The 21,163-nt window shown below is 41.3% G+C and overlaps 1 long non-coding RNA gene across 1 annotated transcript in view; it reads left to right on the top strand.

Moving 5' to 3' along the window:
- LOC308405971 overlaps nt 1–18,116 on the top strand; it is a 36,546-nt gene extending 18,430 nt beyond the window's left edge. The window contains exons 2-3 of the long non-coding RNA XR_013973425.1: nt 17,166–17,286; nt 17,868–18,116. This is a non-coding gene — a long non-coding RNA (uncharacterized lncRNA). The remainder of the gene's footprint in view (nt 1–17,165; nt 17,287–17,867) is intronic.
- Nucleotides 18,117–21,163: the final 3,047 nt, after the last annotated feature.

The raw sequence follows: 21,163 nt of genomic DNA, 5'->3' as shown, positions 1-21,163 counted from the left end.
AAGTGGGATTCATGTAAAACCCTACAGATATATATAAAACAAAGGCACAATCATTATTTTTTAATGATCATTGTTTTTCCAAAACGCTGCAGTGAAATGACTCGTTTAACTTGTTTTGGCAATTTTCTAAGAGACACTTTTCCAAATCATGTAATGCTTATTCAAAAAGAAACCTGTCAACACTTCATCCATTAGTACATGTTCATCTCTGAACTTACCCTAACCTCCTGCACAGCTCAAGCTCTCTATCTAGCCAATCAGTACAAGTCCTTTTGGCCTTCCTTACTCCCCAGCTTCACATACAGCTGACTATAAGCAATTTGCTTTGCTTCTCCCACCTGTATTATTCATATGCCTAGCCTTCCAGTACTCTTGTGTACTTTTTCATCTCCCTGACTGTCCCACTTTTCCTTTGCTGATATTTTCCTTTAAATATCTTCATGTATGTCCTTATTCCAGAGTCCTTGTCTTCTTTCGTCTGTTCAGAGGATGTGTCAAACCCCTTCTTGGCAGTTTCCCCCAGTCCTTACTTCAGCCGCACTTTTCAGTTATCAGGTAACTCTTCCCTACCATGCAGAGCCCACCTCAACCCCTTCAGTGCAACATTCTTCCTTCCTTAACGTCCACCATTAAATCCTCGTCTCTTTACTTCACTTTATTCTCTCTTTGATGAATCAAGTGAATTCTGGTCCGGATCAATCCGGAATGGAAATCGTTCTTTATGTTTTTATTTGCCTCTCATACATAATTACCAAATCAAAGATTATGACATCTACTCAGGAGTGAAGGCATTATTTACAGTTGCCACAGAACTGTGAAAAAGTTTTGACACTAGAAGTTTAACATACCTCACCGTGGGTGTGTGTTTGCACTGATATGAACTGTATTCCCCTTCCAAAGCTTAGAGGAGGCAGGCCTCACTGTGGCAATCCTGTAATAAGTGCATCTTAATATAACTCATGATTGGAGAGCTATATTCTGCTACAGTGATGAGTAAGAGAAGTACAGAGTATGATTCACTGAGATCCAGCGTCCAGCCCACCTGTCACAACTCCACCTGCTTCCACTGAGGAGATTGACTTAAGTAACACGACCATTTGCCTGGATTTTGGTGTTTGTAGCTATTTTACTAAACTTGGCTGCATGTTCTCTGAGCCCATAACACACCTTGTCTAATTCTTACTTGTAGGTGGTGACCATGCACACCTTTCTTGTGGATTATGTTAATGTGCTGTTGAAAACGGAATCAAAGCATTGTCACATAATCTATATTTATTATAGTGAGAATATTTTACCATTAAACAACAACATCCATATCTGCATAGTGCAGTGACAAGAGTGTACTGTCTGGGTTAACTTTTATTTAAACTATGGTTGTGCGCATTACTGATTCCCCATTATACATTGTCTGTATATTTGTCTATTGCACAGTTAAATCCTGCATCTGCAGCATCAAGATAGAGCTTTACCATTCTGAGGTGCCATTATAAACCTTTCTGAATCTTGATAAATAAAAATGTAAAGTAATTTGGAGATCGTGAACCCAGCATCCTCTGGGATAAAGTGGAGAGGGATCATCCAGCTTGTGAGCACACAGTTTAGAACCCTGGACATAAGGGTACATGCATAAATGTCCTTTTCGGCTTTATTGCTTATTTCAGCAAACTACATTCTGCACATCTTCTAGCACAGCGCCATAGTAAAAGATGGGAGTGCTGGCAGTCCGAACTGGAAATATTCCTGCATATTATGAAATAAGTAAACCAAAAACCTCTACTAGTGCCATGCCTCTACTGCCATACTCAGGTTCCTAAATGCTTACCGAGAGCTGAATAAGAAGAAATAAAGATCTTTATGTCAATCTGAATCTGATGCTAGCCACATGTTAGCATCAGATTCAGATTCCACATTTTTTTGGAAACAAGACAGAGAATAAAGATGTTCTGATTGGTTTCCTGTCACAAGTGAAAGGTTTGAACAGCAGGTTTGTGGGGCTTCTGTGCTCACAGCCACAGCTGTGTGAGTGAGGTGACTACATTAGGAATATCCTCTCACTTTGAAATCATATAGAGATTCCATCCGTTTCCCAAACTGCTTATCCAACTTAAGGTTGAAGGGATGATGGAGCCCATTCAAGAGTCACGTTGTGAGAGGTTGGCATCATCCTGGAGACGGAAATGCTCCAATTAACCAGGTTATCTTAACCTCGTTGCAATGACGTGCAGGTACGAACTGCTGATTATGTAGCTGCAGCTTCCAGTAAAAAACACTGTCAGAAATAGAACATTTAGAGGAGTCTGAAGCCTGTTTGTGGCCCAAAGTCACTGCTATATATCTGACACCTAATGAATAACAGTATGTAAATAACAAAATAAATAAATGAGAAGACAAATAACATCCACTTTAAAGAATAAATACCCAGGAGTTAAGTTTTAAAAAAGAACTTTATTTTCACTTTTAAAACAAATCAAGAAACGATGCATAGCATACTGCAGGATGTAGGACACCTGACTGAGCCATCAAGGTTGAAAATAAATGAGATGCTAGATGCTAGCACAGAAGACAGGCCTTTTCCAAACACCTCTGCCACATTTGACAGTGCCGGTCGATGCAACCCAACACAGACGAGCCAAGAATGAGACAGCAAACTGTGGCACGAGCCAACCAGACCACTCAAATCTGTTTGAGGGCCCCTCAGCAGCGACGCCTCCTCGTTGCTCTCTAAGGACTCAACTGTCTGTGCAAATGAACAGTGCTGTGAGCACCTGTCCTCCCGCCAAACTACTCTCAGGAAACCCTGAGTAGCAGAGACAAAGGAGCTCCGCTGAGGACAGAGCAAACTCTTCATTAGCTCGTAATTGCATGGATAACTCTTTTCATGCGCCATCTTCCAACGTGCTTTTACCATCCCTGATGAGACTGCGAGGTAAGTAATTTTTCACTTTTACTCTGAAACACAGTGGAACTAATGAAAAAGATAAATGCAGGGGAAGAAAACATTGTTTAAGGCTTTAATTTAAACTAATTGCAGCACAGAGATGTTGTTTATTCCCTAAATTCCAAATGCAGATTGAACTTGGGCTTTTTTGGTGCCGTCTACAAAGTGAAGGTCATATCTATTGTTAGAGTAAGAGTTACTTAACAGTGTGTTCTTAAGGCCAAACTACATTATGAGTGTGCAGTGTCCCTCAGTTTGCCAGTTAGTTCAGTATGTCGGGTTTAAAAACACCAAGGCGACAGTCAGTAACTTGAATTTCCTGGATGGCTGATCTCATGATGGCTAGTTGGGGTATTTTGAAAGACACATTTTAAAGACATTCAAAACTTAAACTAGCGGTTAATTCGGGACATTCATGGAGAGCCTCGTTTTAGAAAAAGAGACAAAGAAACCAGTTTCTTCACTTTGATATTTTGTGTTTTTTATTGTCATGAAATCACAGTATTCTTCCTGTGGGTTCAAGTATAATAAATGGCTTCCACACTGCATATGTCTCCTTTTTAACTGCAGCCAACTTGTTTGGTTCAAATATTAGTTTTGCCTTGTAGAGAATCGCTTCCATTGTTCAGAAGCTGAAACCTTTGGCTTTGGGGTGAAACAAAGTGAACAAAATGTATTCTTGGTAAGTGCTTCCCAGCCTCAAACACAACTCGAAGTTCAGTGAACACCTCCTGCTTTGTGCTTTCACTTCAGCTTATACAAAGAAATGTCATAGACGGCTGCCCTGGACACTGGTTATTTCTGTAGGAGTAGTGCTTATTTCAGCTTTAGTTCCTATAGCAACTTATTAGTATGTAGGCATGCCAGCAAAGCCGATGACTGTAAATCACAGAGCTTTTCTAGCCTGTGTTATGTATGTGTATGCTACTTTGAAAAGATCTGTTTGTTGAATTATAACTATATGGTCTCATATATACCTGCACAGCCTGACAGGATGTTATTGTGTAGCACCACATTTGGCTTTCTTCTGAAGTCTTGGTGAATAAATATGTGGTATGTTGTGTTTTGGTTGGTGAGCCCACCACCTTATATTCTTGTATATTACAGTGTGTCTTCTGTACTTGGATCTGTTAAAAGGGAGGTTTTCCTTTCCGCTGTCGCCAAGTGCTTGACCTGAATTGAATACAGATATTTAGGATCTCCAGAAGATGACTTCTAATTCTGTTGCATTTTCTAAAACGTATTTTCTCAAAAAGTAGTGTTTTCAGGTTTCTTATTGTGTTTTTTGTTTTGTTTTCCCCAATTTCGTGCTTTCTGAAATGATGTCGATTTTTGCATCTCTGGTCCACAATACAAATCAGAATCAGAATCAGAATCAGAATACTTTATTGATCCCTGGGGGAAATTATTTTTTGTTACAGTGCTCCATTTTAAACCAACATTAAGACAAGACAGACAATACGCTAACTAAGAATAGTACAATATATACATATATATACATACATACATACATAAGTCACTTATAAATAAATATTTGGAAAAGAAACATGTGTAGCTGTAGCAGCAAACAGTGTGTTAAGTGGATGCGTTGTACAGGGAGATGGCCACAGGCAGGAATGATTTCCTGTGTCGTTCAGTGGTGCTTTTCGGTAATCTCAGTCTCTCACTGAACGAGCTCCTGTGACTGACCAACATGTCATGGAGTGGGTGGGAGGTGTTATCCAACATTGTCTTTATCTTGGACAGCATCCGCCTCTCCGACACCACCTTGAGGGAGTCCAGCTCCATCCCCACAACATTGCTGGCCTTACGGATCAGTTTATTAAGTCTGTTGGCATCTGCGACTTATCACTACGCTTGACTCAGTTGGCACAGAGTTTTATTACTTACTTACAAAAACAACATATTGGACCATTTGTGTTTGCACGCATCAGTACTAGAACTGTTGGCCTGTGAGTTTGTCCATAATTGTAAACTTACTGGAGTGAAGATTGTGAGTTTAAAAGTGAAATTAACAATGTTACTTTTTGCCTCCATCACACAGCTTTGCAGGCGAGATGAAACCTGAAGTGAAGAAGCAGCAAGTGAGGAAAACTTGGAGTCTGTACTTGCTCGCTTTTTCTCTAACCTTCAACGCATATATAAATGTGCAAACTCATACGCTCACCCACACAGTCACATAGACACAAACACAGGTACACACACGCAAAATGAACACACACACACACACACAGAGAGTCTTACCCAACTCCACTCTGCTCATGTGTGAAATGAGCAAGGGTCTTATCTCTTGGAAACACACCACTGAGCCAGAGGAGGAGAGAGAGGGAGACACACTGCGGGAGAGGAGGGAGGAGAGAAAGAAAGAAGGAGGTGGGGGGTGAGAACAAGAGGGAGAGAGAGAGAAAGAAAGGGGGAGAGAGGTGTCACATGGTGTGCATACTGATGACTGTGGACTTGGGATTCTTCTGCAGGTCTGAGGATGAGCCAATCAACCTTCTGTCCCCCTATTACACCCCTTTACTGACCTCAGCAAGCTGGCACCACACCCTCCACACATGCACACTCTCCTCTAATTATCATATAAAATGAGTCCAAGCTGAAGTATTACTATTAAGAGAAGAGCACCCTATTGAAAGAGCCGTCAGTTACTGTGCTCTCCAAAATTAGGCTGAAGAAAGCTTTTCTTCAAAGAAACGTTGGTTTCTGAAATATTATTAATAGTATTTAAATGCAAACGTGTGGTTCAGAGAGATTGAGGTAGAATCTGAGAAGGGTCAGGTGAGAGTCAGTTTGTCCCTATAGGTACAATTCCCCTAAGTTTACTGGATAAAACTAATTACTTGAGTCCAGTGCTACTGTGTGTACCTTTCTGAGGCCAGAAAATCTAAATGTGTCCAAGCGCTTGCATTAATGCATGCTTCAAAACAGGTGAATGTGCAGCATCGGGAGATGGTCAGAGTCAGAGCTTCTCAGTTCAGACCTGCCTTCGTTCTCCTTATCTCTGGTGGGGGTAGAGGCAGGTGAGGGGCACATTTTCAAGTGTGTGTATGAATGAAACACTTTTTAAAACATTTATTTTTTTTGTTGCCAGACATCTTAAACTAGTCACCATAATCCAACAGGGAAGCTGGGGAGCTGGGCAGGAGTTTTGTATGAAAATGACCACTTTTAAAATACATAAGCAAGACCTCACTTAACTGTTGTTGGTTATTATTCACATTCTGTCATAATGTTCTTTTAGTGGGCTCTTTTTATTTTAGGGTTTGCTTAGATGCCATCACTCCCTGACCGCAGTGTGGTCACAAGATGAAAACTGTGCATAAGCAGGATTTCTTTAAGAATCCATCAAGCAGTTGGATATACAGGACATAATTTAAAAGTGTCATTAGTCCGAATCGCTACAGCAAAAACATATTTGGAGTAGTATCAAGTAAGACCAGTTTCTCATGTTCTATCGCTCAATCATTAGGCTGCTATTATAACCATTAGCTAATGATTATATATGCTTGCATTGCCTCTAAATATACCTATTGCTGCTCTTTCTCTTAAATCTCTGTTTCATACCAGCCACTGTCTTGTTCTGTAGTGTGTGCATGCTGTGTATGTCGTCTGCTCACTGTTGACTGTGCAGGTGTCAATAACATGCTTAAGACTGAGCCCTGACAGGTGCAGAGTGGTCTCCACTGTTGGCTTTGACAGTAAATTATAGTGTTCATGGTTGCTTTACATCATTAAAGTTTTGTGTGTGTGTTTAAATGCACTTAAATGCACTCTCTTACTAGACAGTGCTTAATGTGCCTAATATGTGTGTGTATAGATAGATCGCCTAGCTTGGGAGTCACCGCACCTAGTGCTCAGATTACCACTGGGACCACTGTTACCTTCACCCTCCACATGTTCTGCAGCTCTTCTCTGAGCCCTCGGTACTTCTCCAGCTTCTCGTGTTCCTTCTTCCTGATGTTGCTGTCATTCAGTATCGCTACATCGATCACTACGGCCGTCTTCTTCTGTTTGTCTACCACCACTATGTCCGGTTGGTTAGCCACCACCATTTTGTCCGTCTGTATCTGGAAGTCCCACAGGATCTTAGCTCGGTCATTCTCCACCACCCTTGGGGGCATCTCCCATTTTGACATCGGGACTTCCAGGTTATACTCGGCACAGATGTTCCTGTACACTATGCCGGCCACTTGGTTATGGCGTTCCATGTATGCCTTGCCTGCTAGCATCTTGCACCCTGCTGTTATGTGCTGGATTGTCTCTGGGGCATCTTTACACAGCCTGCACCTGGGGTCTTGCCTGGTGTGATAGACCCCAGCCTCTATGGATCCTGTGCTCAGAGCTTGTTCCTGTGCTGCCATGATTAGTGCCTCTGTACAGTATATATGTCATTAATAATACTCTTGACCACTGCAATCGTCACCTTAACCATAACCTCCTGTGTCAAATATCTTTCCATGGTTATATATATATATATATATATATATATATATATATATATATATATATATATATACATATTAGGGGTGCAACGATACACAAAATTCACGGTTCGGTTCGGTTCGATACTTTGGTGTCACGGTTCGATATTTTTTCGATACAAAAAAATGTTCATGCATTTTTAATTTGTCATTTATTAAAATTATAAATATATATTTTAACTCAAAAGTACAGTTTTTAAATTTAACCCTAACCCTTGTGCGTGTTTTTTATTTTGACAGCGAATGCGCACCTGCGGACCACTTATGTGCAGCCCTGGTTATTTAGCTCGTCATATCGCAGCCACAGAAATTCTTTTGTCCATGAAACCATAAAGCTGCACTTTCTTTTTGCCTTATAGTCTGATTTGTCATAACTTCTCCGTTTTGTGGTAAGCTTTTCTTTTGCTGTCACTTCTTCACCCTGACCTGTCTTATTTGGCTCAGCAGAACTGAAATGCTTTTACACACTCACTCACATAAGCTCAGCGATTCTCTGCGCGATCAACCTCTCACATGTTTAAGCTGCGGGAGATTTCACTTGTCATGTTTGCATAGTAAGCTAACGATTAATAAGACGATGTCAGAGGAATTGGTGCACAAATTATCATCACTCACAGATCAGTACTGTCACTCTCTATACACAGTTCGCACGATTGCAAAGTGAAAGCAAAAAAATGAGCGCAAATTCAAACGCGACTTCAATATGTCACATATTGACAGTGGCTCACCGATGCCAATGACATAATTACCCAGCTACATTTCTGAAAGAATGCAAAAGCATTGACATATATTTTTCCTACAATAGCCCGATGGGCAGGGCAGAGATAGATTTTGGTAGCCCGACTGAAAAAATCGCTAGCTCCGGGACGTCGGGCTAGCGATATTGCAAGCCCTGTATCTGATTGAGGAATCACTCATCTTTGGAAAAGAGAGTTTATTACAGAGAAATGGCTCTTTCCAAAATAAAAGCTATACTATCCGCTTCTTCTGGGCTATATTCTCAGCAGCATAAGGAGAATCATGTGCTAACAGCTGTCTAAATGACTCGGCTAAAGTTAGTAGCATGCTTGCTTTTTTTTGTCTGCTTCCACTTGTCTTTGCACTAGGATGATGTCGGCGTAAATGTGCAGTCATATTCGTCGTGTTCCCACTAGTGCTTTCAGGTTAATCTCGTTGAAATGACCTTAACGCCACAACACGGCAAATCTCCGTTAACGAGCTACCGCCGATCGCTCCGTGCATGGGGCTAGACGGCCAACACGTTAACGAGCTAACTGCGCTAACACACTAGTTCACACCAATGTAATTGAGCATTGCATGGCACATCCAACATACTGTTTTACTTTAGTCCATGACTCGCTTACCTTCAGGGTCATACGTCACATGAAAACCAAAATAATTCCAAACGCCAGATCTGAATGAGGGTGGGGGAGGTGCCCTGCGCTCTTCCTTCTGACTATGCTGTCTGTGTTGAGCGCTCAGTGGATCTGCGCTGGACAGTGCAGCCTAGGCGGAGTAGTCGAACACAGATTCACTGAGCGCTCAACACAGACAGCATCGTCAGAAGGAAAGTTGATAAAATAAATTACAAATGTTGTATTGTTCGATACATATGCGTACCGAACCGAAAGCACTGTATCGAACGGTTCAATATCGATACGAATATCGTTGCACCCCTAATATATATATATATATATATATATATATATATATATATATATATATATATATATATATATATATATATATATATATAAGAGTTCAAAAGGTACAATAAGGCACTTTACTTTGCAAGAGTGTGGGACGCAGAGCTCTGGATCAAAGTATCACGGGGCACGGTTTGAGAAGGCATCATTTCGAGCCCTCCTGCACGGTCACAGTTTGGGAAAGAAGCGGCTGTCTTTCAGAGACAGTGATGGATTGCAGGCTGGATCATTATCTTGTGCACGACAGTCGTGTTGTCGACAACAGATTGGACGCACAGATTTGTGTGCCAGCCTTTTCTCCTTCTGTCTCTCCCTGCCTCACTTCATATGCCATGTGTTACTTATGTGCTCCCACCTGAAATGAGAGCTCTGGATCCAGAATAATCCCTTCTGGGTTTTTTCGTTTGTTTTGTGGGGGGGTTGTTTTGTTTTTTTTAACCACATGGACATACCCAAACAAGTTACTTTCACACCTGAAAATGGCGTTTGCCTGTACGTCTCCTGCTGTTTTAGACTCCTGCTGTTCCTGAGAGCTGCAGACTTTAACCACATCCAAAGAAATGACTTAAAATCAGTCAGAGAGAGACTTTTAAAAGACAGCAGGCACCCTACTGAGGAATTTAATAAGCAAAATTAATTCAACTAAGAAATGGAATAGAGGGAAAATAATGCAGCGTTAAAGAATCCAGAAGAGTAACTGATATGAAAATGGGCACTGTAAGACTTTAACTTTGAACACAGGAAGTGTGGAAGTCTAACCATAAATAATCTTTGTATGAACACTCGTTTCTTTGCTCGATACTTCATAGATTACATTTTCACCAATTGCAAGAAACTGGTAAAGATGAGGTCATTTGTAGAACAGCTACAGTATTTAAAGATCATTTATAGCTCAGAGCTATTATTACCACAGTGATTTAGGTGTGTTCAGAAAATGACATCAGTTAAAGATGCGTTTCATCTGCAGAATGTTAAATGCCGGCTTTGTGTTGCATTCAACAGATACAGCGCTCCACAGGTGGATCGAGGTCAGGACTCTAAAGAAAGAAAAGGATCCCTCTGATGTGAACGGGGTGAAATTATAGTCAATGCGCCAGTCTACAGCAGTCCATAATAATGGATGTTTCAATTGATCCTCACACTTTCCCTTCTCCCTCTGAGTCATTGTCTGCCTCTACATGATTACTACATCGTTACTTAAGGTTGCAAGTCTTCTGAAGGCTTCTAATGCCACCTTCTGGTCAATGGGAGGAACTGGTTTAAATTCAACTTTTATTTAGCCAGAGAAAATCTGATCACTGAGAAAAAGAAGAAAAAAAGAAATGTTAAAAGTGTCCTGATCATAGGCGGTAACAAGCCCATAAAATTAAAATGAGACATGCATGAACACATATCCAATAATTCACATCACAGTGAAAATTACTGCACAGACTACCAAGAGATGAAAATCACATTTTGAGAACTACCTGTGAAGACATCCACCTGTTGACCAGCAAATCATTTAGCAATACCTGGGCGGTACCAAATATATTAGGGTTAGCCCTTGTTGCATTTTAAACACATGCTAAAGAAGAATAAACCCAAATGGAATATGTCCAAATGCCGGGAAGACAGTACACACTGACAACGACAGCCTTCTTAATAAGCTGTTGGTCTGTTACATGTCAGACCCACTGAAGAAATAATATCTACGTGTGATGTGAGAGGCAGCATGGTTAGGGTTCAATTGGTGGTTCAATTCCTGTCTTCTGCGGTCTGCATGTCAAGTATCCGTGGGCAAGTTGTTAACCCCATGTTGCTCTCCGATGAAGTGCTAAGCACCAAGAAGAAAGAGATTTCGAACAGTTACTTGTCCTGGTGAATCTGATACTTTAAACAACGTTTAAAAACTTGTGTTTTTGTTGTTCATGTTTGTGCCTTGTGTACGTCATGTACTTCGCGTTCACAGTTAGTTGATATGCTACAGATTTTCTGTTATTAAAATCCAGCTTTAACATTAAAGTGGGTACGATCCAGTATTATCATGGTTACAATTATGTAAAATAAGTAAAAGAACTGGTTAAGAAAAGAAAGAGTCAAACTTACAAAATCTGTGTCATTATCCAAATAGTATCACATTCATTTTCATTACACATTATAAGGCTATTCAAAGATATTTGGCCAAACACAAATCCAGACAAAGATGTAATATACCTGAGATTTTCAAGACAAACTGTCTTAATAGCCTTTATTAATAGTCTGCATTGCATGTTTACAATAAGCTGTGTATTTTCTTTTAATTATATAAATATAAAATATATATACTAGCCAGTAGCAGTATTGGCTTCCCTGATATGAGTTTTAAAAAAATGAGAATGGGTCGCCCAGCTTTTTTACCATTGCTTGTCATTGATTCTACTGAGTTTATGTAGTCATCTGTCCATGCAAAGATGGACACCATCCAGGTTGTTGAGCAGCAGTCTTAGTAGAGCTGGTCAGACCTCTCTGTCATGCAGCCTTCTCCATTTTGTGTGTGTGTGTGTGTGTGTGTGTGGGGGGGGGGGGGGGGGGGGGGGGGGGGGGGTGATACCAAGGTCTTAAATTCAAATTCAAATTCAAATTTTAAATTCAAATTCAAATTTTATTTGTCACGTACACAGTCATACACAGTACGATATGTAGTGAAATGCTTGGACAACTGCTCGTGACCTAAAGAAAACAAAAAAGGAAAGGCTATGAATAAGATAGGAAATAAATATGAAAAATTAAAAAGGGTAAATTTAACTAGGAAGGAATAAAATATAAATTAAGGTTAAAAATGAAATAACTGTACAACACAAATTAGAATGAAGGGTAAATTTAACTGGGAAGAATAAGATAAAATATATAAATTAAAGTTGAAAATAAAATAACTGTACAACAAAATACACAATACACAATATAGAACTATATAAGAATGTATGAAGAAATCTAAATATAAATAAATATATACACAATAACAGCAGCTGTACAAGTATTAACTGGAAATGAAGAATATAGTGACCAGTGTTGTGCAAAAACAATGTCCAGAAAGTCCAGTGTGTGTGTAAGAACCATATGTGTGGGTCAGTACTGTGTGGTGGTGTGATTGAGAGACCGTATCGCCTGCGGGAAGAAGCTCCTCCTCAGTCTCTCTGTGTTGGTCTTCAGGGAGCGGAATCGCTTTCCTGACCTCAACAGAGAGAACAGTCTGTTGTTGGGATGGCTGAGGTCCTTCACGATCTTCCTGGCCTTGGTCCAGCACCGCCTGCTGTAGATTGAGTGCAGGTCAGGGAGCTCGGAGCGGATGGTGCGCTCAGCTGACCGCACAACCCTCTGTAGAGCTCGTCTGTCCTGCATGGTGCTGTTCCCGAACCAGGTTAAGATGTTTCCCGCCAGGATGCTCTCTATGGTGCACGAGTAAAAGTTCCTGAGCACCTTGGAGGGCAGTTGGAAGTCTCTCAAGCGTCTGAGGTGGTAGAGACGCTGTCGGGCCTTTTTCACCACGGTGTTGATGTGACAGGACCATGACAGGTCCTGCGTGATGTGAACTCCGAGGTATTTGAAGCTGTCCACTCTCTCCACTGGGCACTCGTTGATGACGGGGGTCTGGTAGTTCCTCTCCTGCTTAGTGCTGAAGTCCACTATCAGCTCCTTTGTCTTACTGACGTTTAGAAGGAGGTTGTTCCTCTGGCACCAGTTCTCCAGATTCCTAATCTCCTTCACGTAGGCCGTCTCGTTGTTATCAGAGATCAGGCCCACCACGACGGTGTCGTCAGCAAACTTGATGATGGTGGTGGAGCTGGTAGTGGCCACACAGTCATATGTGTACAAAGAGTACAGCAGGGGGCTCAGAACACACCCCTGGGGGGCTCCAGTGCTGAGAGTGGTGGAGGCTGAGACATGTCCGCCCATCCTTACTGCCTGTGGTCTGCCAGTTAGGAAGTTGGAGATCCACTAACACATAGATGAGCTGAGTCCCAGATGCTCCAGCTTGGTGGTGAGTGTGGAGGGAATTATGGTGTTAAATGCAGAGCTGTAGTCTATGAAGAGCATTTTAACATAATTCCCCCTTCTAGTGTCCAAGTGAGTGAGTGATGTGTGGAGGAGATGAGAGATGGCATCGTCTGTGGAACGATTTGGACGGTAAGCGAACTGTAGTGGGTCCAGTGTGTCTGGTAGTGAAGAAATTATGAAGTCTCTGACCAGGCGTTCAAAGCACTTCATCACTACTGAGGTGAGGGCTACAGGGCGATAGTCATTGAGAGAAGCAGGGTGGGGTTTCTTCGGGACAGGAACAATGATGGACTCTTTGAAGCATGTGGGGATCACCGACTGAGATAAAGAGATGTTGAATATCTCAGTGAACACAGGAGCTAGCTGGTATGCGCAGTCTCTTAGGATACGACCTGGGATGCCGTCTGGTCCTGCTGCTTTCCTGGTGTTCACTCTCTTGAAGGCTCTCCTTACTTCATGCTCGGAGATGACGAGCACGTTTCCGGTGCTGGCAGTATCTTCCTGTCTGCAGCCGTTAGCGCCGCTAACACTAGCATTGTTGGAGACCTTAGCTGCAGCCTCGAAGTGAGCATAGAAAGTGTTCAGCTCGTCTGCCAGAGTCACGGCCGCGTTCGTCATACCGGTTGTTGGTGCTTTATAGTCCGTTATTGTCCTTAGTCCCCGCCACAGGCTCCTAGAGTCACTCTGTTGGAGTTGTGACTCTAGTTTCCTCCCGTAGCGCTGCTTCGCCTCTTTCACCGCCCTCCGCACGTTATATGACGCGGCTTTGTACGGGTCCATGTCCCCCGTCATGAGTCCCGTGTTGTAGGCAGCGGTGCGGGATCTCAGAGCGTCGCGGATGGTTTTATCCACCCACGGCTTCTGGTTGGGAAACGTTGTGATAGTCTTTGTCTCCACGGTATCATCCGCTAGTTTCCCGATGAATCCCACAACCGCTTCCGTAAACACGTTGACGTCATCGTCGGAGCTGTTTCTGAACATGCCCCAGTCTGCGTCATCGAGTGCGTCCTGTAACGCGGCCACCGATTGATCCGTCCAGCGCGCGACCTTCCTCTGAACCGGAACTTCCTGTTTCAGCCTTTGTTTGTATTTTGGCATGAGGAAGATGGCGGCGTGATCAGATTTGCCAAACGGGGGGCGGGATTGTGCCTTGTAGCCGTCCTTGACCGTAGTGTAGCAGTGGTCCAGTGTCCTTTCACCCCTGGTGGGGCAGGTGATGTGTTGATAAAAGTTCGGCGCTGCGCGTTTGAGGTTGGCGCTATTAAAGTCCCCCGTCACAATAAGCGCAGCATCCCGGTGTTGTGTCTGGTGCTGTGTGAGTGCCTCATGCAGCTCGCATAAGGCGGTGACCGTGTCCGCTTGTGGTGGAATATAAACGGCACTTACAATGACCGATGTAAATTCCCGAGGTAGATAAAAAGGACGACACATGATGGACAGTAGTTCCAGATTTGGTGTGCAGGAGCGTGTGAGAGGAACAACGTTCGCACTGTTGCACCAGTTGTTGTTCACCATTAAACACACGCCGCCTCCCCTTGACTTCCCCGAGTCCCGTGTCCTGTCCATGCGGTGAACCGAGAAGAACTCGGCCGGCTGGATGGCGTGGTCCGGCACCGCTGGGTTCAGCCATGTCTCGGTGAAGCAGAGGAGATTGCAGTCCCGAATGTCTCTCTGGAACTTTATCCTGGCCCTGAGGTCGTCAAGCTTGTTCTCCAGTGACTGGACGTTGGCGAGCAGGATGCTAGGCAGAGGTGTGCGGTGTGCACGAGCTCTCAGCCTGTTCCTGACGCCGGCTCGCTTCCCTCTAGGCCGCCGCCGCTTCCCTTTGTTCTCCCTCGAGATCTCACTCGGCCAGCTCGGATCCGGAGTTAAAAACTTCGAATTGTGAGTACATTGTATACCAATAGAAACAAGAGTGTCACTGTCATACCTAATGTACCCAATGGTGATGATTTTGCCGATTTAGAAACGCTGAAAACTAACTTAAAAAACAAAGACAAAGAAAAAGTGGTCGGAGCAGTCGTGACGGCAGCCGACCTCACCGGCGCCATCTTAATTCATCTTAATTCTTATAAAATAAGTCTACTCAGGGTCGCCACCTGGCTGGACGTGTCTGAAACAAGTCAGCCAAGAGGCATCAGTGTCGAATACACGTGTCAGGGATCACTTGTCAGACAGGAAACAACAGAAGCGAAGAGCAAAACCACAGTGGTAAAAGATCCAGGTTTCACCAACTGTTGCAATACAACAATCCAGCGCCGGGTGCCAGGCGGCCACTACTTAAGGTAGTAGCAGACTTTCAATTGTCTCCCTCCCGCTCTCTCTCTCTCTCTCACACACACACACACACACACACACACACACACACACACACACACACACACACACACTATAGGAAGATTGATGTATGGGTGTATTTTGTGTATTTTCTAATTTTTTGTGTCCCAGCTGATACATGTTTGTTCTGTTTTTTGTATTTTTACAGGTGCATAACATGTCATATCTGAAATAACACAAATAAAAATGAAAAAAATATATAAAAGATTCATCTGAACATGAGGAGCCTGTAGAGATTCTATGTAGCTGTTCTTGCAAAAGCAAAATGTGTTTGGCACCACCATGCATTCAGATCACAATTCTGATTGCAAAAGCTGCCAAACAGGACAAGATATTAAAAAAACAAAAAACACCACACATAAATAAATATCATAGAGGAGAGATGGCATTGGGAGAGAGACAGAGAGAACGTGACAGTACGTCCTCCTGCCACTCACAAGAGATTCGATGGAACTCTTTTACTATCCTCTTGTGTAGAAATATGAAGAGCCAGCCAAGGGGATGCCACCTCTCACCAAAGGACCTCAATATATTCTACACTCTGAATCTACTGAAAGCCTTGTTAACCAGTCTTTCTACCAATAAAGTAGAAAAGGAGGCCCAATGACATTTTAGAAGCTTTTGTGTTCACCTTTCCTGTAACTCATCTACACAGAGAAAATACTTTGGTAATGTTATTTAAACTAAATACAGTCTCTACCTTCCCAACACTGCATGACCTTTAATACAAAAAACAAAACATTACAATTTTAAAAATGCATATATTTTTACATTTTGGTGTTACATTGCAATAACTGCCTCTGCAAAACAAAAACCCATTTTACATGAGGAAAAACTGTGGAGAGGAACTTCAAACAGCACATTATGAAACCACCAGTTTCAAATACACCCAAAGGGCTGTTTCACTGGTGTGATATAGGAGCTGTTAAACATGTTGCTGAAAGATTTTCAGCTGAACTTCCTAACTCATTCTTTCCATTTGTGGTGTTTGGAGTGAACAGATAGCATCAGGTTTAATCTGCTGGTTGCACTGCAGGCACATTTCTTCAAACACACAGACTCCTGTGATATGGAGGCAACACCAGTAATAAAATTAATAAAACTTGGACTGACTATCAAGCTTCAGTACTGTTTTTGCTCTAAAGGAAATGTGTGTATAACACCAAACAGAGAAAACTGCCCATGCAGAGCTGACGCAGAATGTTTGGTCATATTCTTAGACTTATTTCCCAATTTTTGATCAGATATTTTCAGATTGCAAATAATGTTAGATTGAATATTAAGTCAACGATTCAGGATCTGATCAAAAAGTTCCATGAACACAAATAAAAAGCTTGGTGGTTATCGCTAATCCCTACAACACTGTCTGTCTGTCCCACTTGAATTTCGTTTTCAGGCAGCGTGCAACAACATAAAGTTCTGTCACTATAATAATACATAAATATTCCGCTATAGTAGTTTCTACACAGCAAATTCAAAAGTGTTAAATTTTTTGGTGTTAATAGTCTCCTTGCAAAAGTAGAGTTAATTTTACTCTAAGCAGAGTCACATTCTTTTAATGTAACTCTGAGGTGTAAAATGATAGTAGTTAAAATCGAGTGTTAAAAATGAGTGTTTCTCTGTCAAATCTGGAGGTGTTACAATGGAAACATTAACTCTTGACCTCTTAACTCTGAACTCCTACAGGGGCTATGACACCAACAGAGTAAATTCACAGACTCCGCCCCCAGCACGGCTCCAATCGAAGCTGAAGTGAAGCCGTTTCAGAACATTTTGCTCTACATATTTGAGTTGTTTGCCATGCTTGGTAAGTCATTTTTTCAAAGATTGTTTCAATTGTTATTAGCTTTTACTTCTGTGGCTCTTTGGAGTTGAGACAAAGCTGTGTGAAAGGCATTAGCCATGTTGCTCGCTGATAGCGTAATATTCTGTTTTAGCTAGCTGAAAGGTATTGTTTGCGGGCAAATACCACAGCCTTGAAAAAAAGCTTGCATGTGAATTTTCAGTCAAATCTTTGGTCAAATACACCTAAAACAATGTCTAGAGTGTGAAATGTTGGTATAATGGTGCTACTTGAAGCCTGAAAACGATCGCCCATAACAAAAAAAACGAGCAAACAGCAGTAGCAGGCGTCCTGACTGGATTCTACGTTAGCATAGATCCCTCCAGAGTTTTGTGCACACGGTTTAGGTAAAAATGAAAAAGGTTGAGGTTTTACATTTAGTTCAGTATTACCTGTTGCCTGTGTCCTTGTCTTTTGGGAAAATACTTTACACAAGTAATGGCTCAAAGAGGATTCCTTTTTTTTTTTTACTGTGCTGCAATTGTTTACTGGATTATTTGTGCCATTAATTAGTGTCAACTAATTTTTATTCGATCTCCACACAGGATATGCTTGTGAAGATGGAATATGGGGGAGAGCAGAAGTGCGTTGAAGTTCCACAAAGTGATGAATGAAGGACATGCATATTGTATTGAAGAAATAAGTGATGAGAATGCTGTTATTTGCATTTACCATGTCAGACCTTTTGATAAACAAAATTCTAATGAAAGTGAGAACATGTATACTGTTACATCTTTCAGAAAATGTTTTGAAATTGTGGTGCACAGTTCAGAATAAATGTTTTTCAAAAACCATTGCATCTTTTTAGTAAATGTTTATTTCCAAAAGAAATTTCTAGAAGTTCAGAACAGTAAAATTCCCGCTTTTTAGAATGAATTAGAAGATAACTCTTACGTAGTTAAACTAAAATACTCTTTGAGAGTTAATATATAAACTCTTAACACCAAGTGTTAAATTATCAACTCCAGACAGATTTGGTGTTTAACACTAAATCAGAGTTAACGTACCAACTCTCCAAAAAGAGTTAAATTAACACTCTCTGGTGTGGACCCATATAGACACTTTAATAGTGTTGAAATCAAATCCGACAGTGTTAATTTGGACATGCTGGATTTGCTGTGTAAGACTAAGAAAACAGTCTGCTTTGATGACAACCTTTTCTGTGTACCAACATCTAAAGCATGTCACCCACATCTGCAACTATCCATACACGCGAAGGGCAACTCTGTTCTATTATTCATGAGCAGATTTTTGGAGATTGAGTTAAGAGTCAATGAATATTTTTTTTAACCTGGCTCTGTAACGTCTTTGATTGGCTCTAACTTGTGTATGATGTGGTGAGTGATAGTCCTGTTATGGCTGATATTTTTACTAACGAGTGCTGCTACGTTCTATCAGCCTGTTACAGCAGCTGCACCAGATCTTCCAATGCCAATGAACTGTGCACATAACTTCATCAGAGATGTTGCTTTTAACTGTACGATGTCACTGATAGCAGCCACGGTGTACAGCTGCAATGTAACATGTTAAAAGAAGAAACTGCATACTTGCACCTTTGTAGGAAGTTCTGATGTCAACAATCAGGAAAGTGGTTGACACAAATTTAGAATATTTTTGTAAGTCTCCTGATGCTCTGAATCTGATTCATTTCTCTTTTATTTAGTTAATGGTAGTATTCACTCTGAAACAGCGGTGCTTAATGACTTAATTGAAACTTAATTACTTAATTGAGACTTAGTTGAAATAGAAAGGATCCAGATGGCTAGCAGCATCTGGGTGTCATCTCCACTGTCACTGGAGTACTGAAAGTAAGAGTCAATTTCTAATTTGATCGTCATTTACACTGACGCAGCATTAAAATATACACCGATCAGACACAACATCGTGAGCACTGAGAGATGAAGTGAATAACACTGATTATTTCTTTATTGTGGCACCTGTTTGGGGGGGTATATTAAGGAGCAAGTGAATGTTTTGTCCTCAAAGCTGATGTGTTAGAAGCAGGTGAAAGAGGGATTCAGAAGATTTGGATGAGTTTGACAAATTGGGAGTAGCAGCATTACGAGCCATGAATGTGGGGAGTGAACGCTGACCCATGTGGTTTGATCCAACAGATGAGCTACTGTAGCTCAAACTGCTGAAAAATGTCTATCAGGATAGACAGTGCATTGCAATTTGTAAATGGGGCTGCAGAGCCGCAGACATGCTGACCCCTGTCCACTATTGAAAATGCCAACAATGGACACGAGCAACTGGACCACACACCAAAGAAAGATGATAGCAGATAATGGAAGATTTTCTTTTGTATCACATGAATGAGAGCTGTGCATTGCTTCCTTTACCTTGGGAAACACCAAGCACCTGGATGCACTACGGGATGAAGGCAAGGTGGTGGAGACAGCGTGATGCGTTTTTTATCCCAGAGGCAGACACATGTAGACTATGCATTCATTTTGCTAACGGTAATTTGCTGATAACTTGGCACGCCACTTAAATTCAGTCACTTCTGGCTCAAAAAACCTTGTTTGCAACCAAAATGCTGAAATTTTCATTCCAATTTTTATTTTTATTTAAACATTTTTCATGATAAAATGTATATGGATTAGTGCTGTCAGTGTTAATCTCATTAAAATTATGTTAACGCCATAACCGCATTACGGCGGCAAATCTCCGTTAGCGAGTTATGGCGGATCGCCCTGTGCGTGGGGCTGCAGGGTATCAACGTGTTAACGAGCTAGCTAATTTATTTTTATTTTTCAAGTAGTCACAGCATAGTGACTAGTTGAAAAATAAAAATAAATAAACAGTCCCATGTTTGAGCAAAACTTCATATTACAAAAGATGCCTAGTGACAATTTCTGAATGGCATATAATTCATAACAATGCCATAATAAAGCATGTAGAATACTTTTTAAAGGATTCCTTGAAGGTTTTTCATTTTTAACTACCTAATACTGAGAGATTTTGTGATGTATGTGTCTGAAAATAATAGATCCTGATTTAATTTTATGTGAAAATTTCAGGCTTTTAACTTGAATCGTTTTTGAGCTATGCATGCTTAATTATGGCCTCAGATTTAAATGTGCGAAAAACAGGTCTGAAAGTGGGTATACAGGTTTTTTGTTTAAATATGTAGAAAAGTCTGTGATATACAAAGCTGAAATTTCACACATGACCAAACTTTGGATCTTTAGTCAAACTGGAGATGATCGGGCAGAAGCATTTCTGTAAAATCTGGTGATTTCAGACAGAATGACCCATGCGTGGCTATTCTCACACTGGCCCTACTGTAACTACAATAGACTTCCTGTTATCAAGCACACCTTTATCTTCTTAAGTAAAACCATAATCCCCAGTCATAAATTGCAGGTTTTATAAATGACTAACATTTGTGACATTGTCATTTCAGAAAGACAGCTTTTTATTGTACTTATTCTGTTCCACTCACTCGTCATTCTGACCCTTAGCCCTTATTATTAGCCACCAGTAAACTCTGAGATAAGCAAAGACAGAATAAAAGGACCCAAGCAGATGACAGTAAAGTTTAATTAGGGCCATTAAAACATGGCTCAGCTCTAGCATCAACTCTGCTGACCTTTCCTCAGCCAGTGGAGCTGTTGAGTGATGCTGTCTTACTGCTTATTTAAGGAAAAGAAAAGTTTGTTCAGCTGTCAGTGATGGTATGGTTTTTCAGGGAATATATGTTTAAACTGAAGCTGATCCACAGTTGTGAGTTGCTGTGTGTTTCAGTGAGCCTCATTATTTTTGCAGTACAGCTTCGCCATTTATAGTTTTTAAAAACTGATGAATAACAATGTTTAATACGAAAGATGTAGCTTGT

The sequence above is a fragment of the Rhamphochromis sp. 'chilingali' genome, assembly GCF_963969265.1.
Source record: "Rhamphochromis sp. 'chilingali' genome assembly, chromosome: 11".
Taxonomy (NCBI): Eukaryota; Metazoa; Chordata; class Actinopteri; order Cichliformes; family Cichlidae; genus Rhamphochromis; species Rhamphochromis sp. 'chilingali'.
Note: the sequence above shows the minus strand (reverse complement) of the source record. Positions and strands in the feature narration are given on the sequence as shown.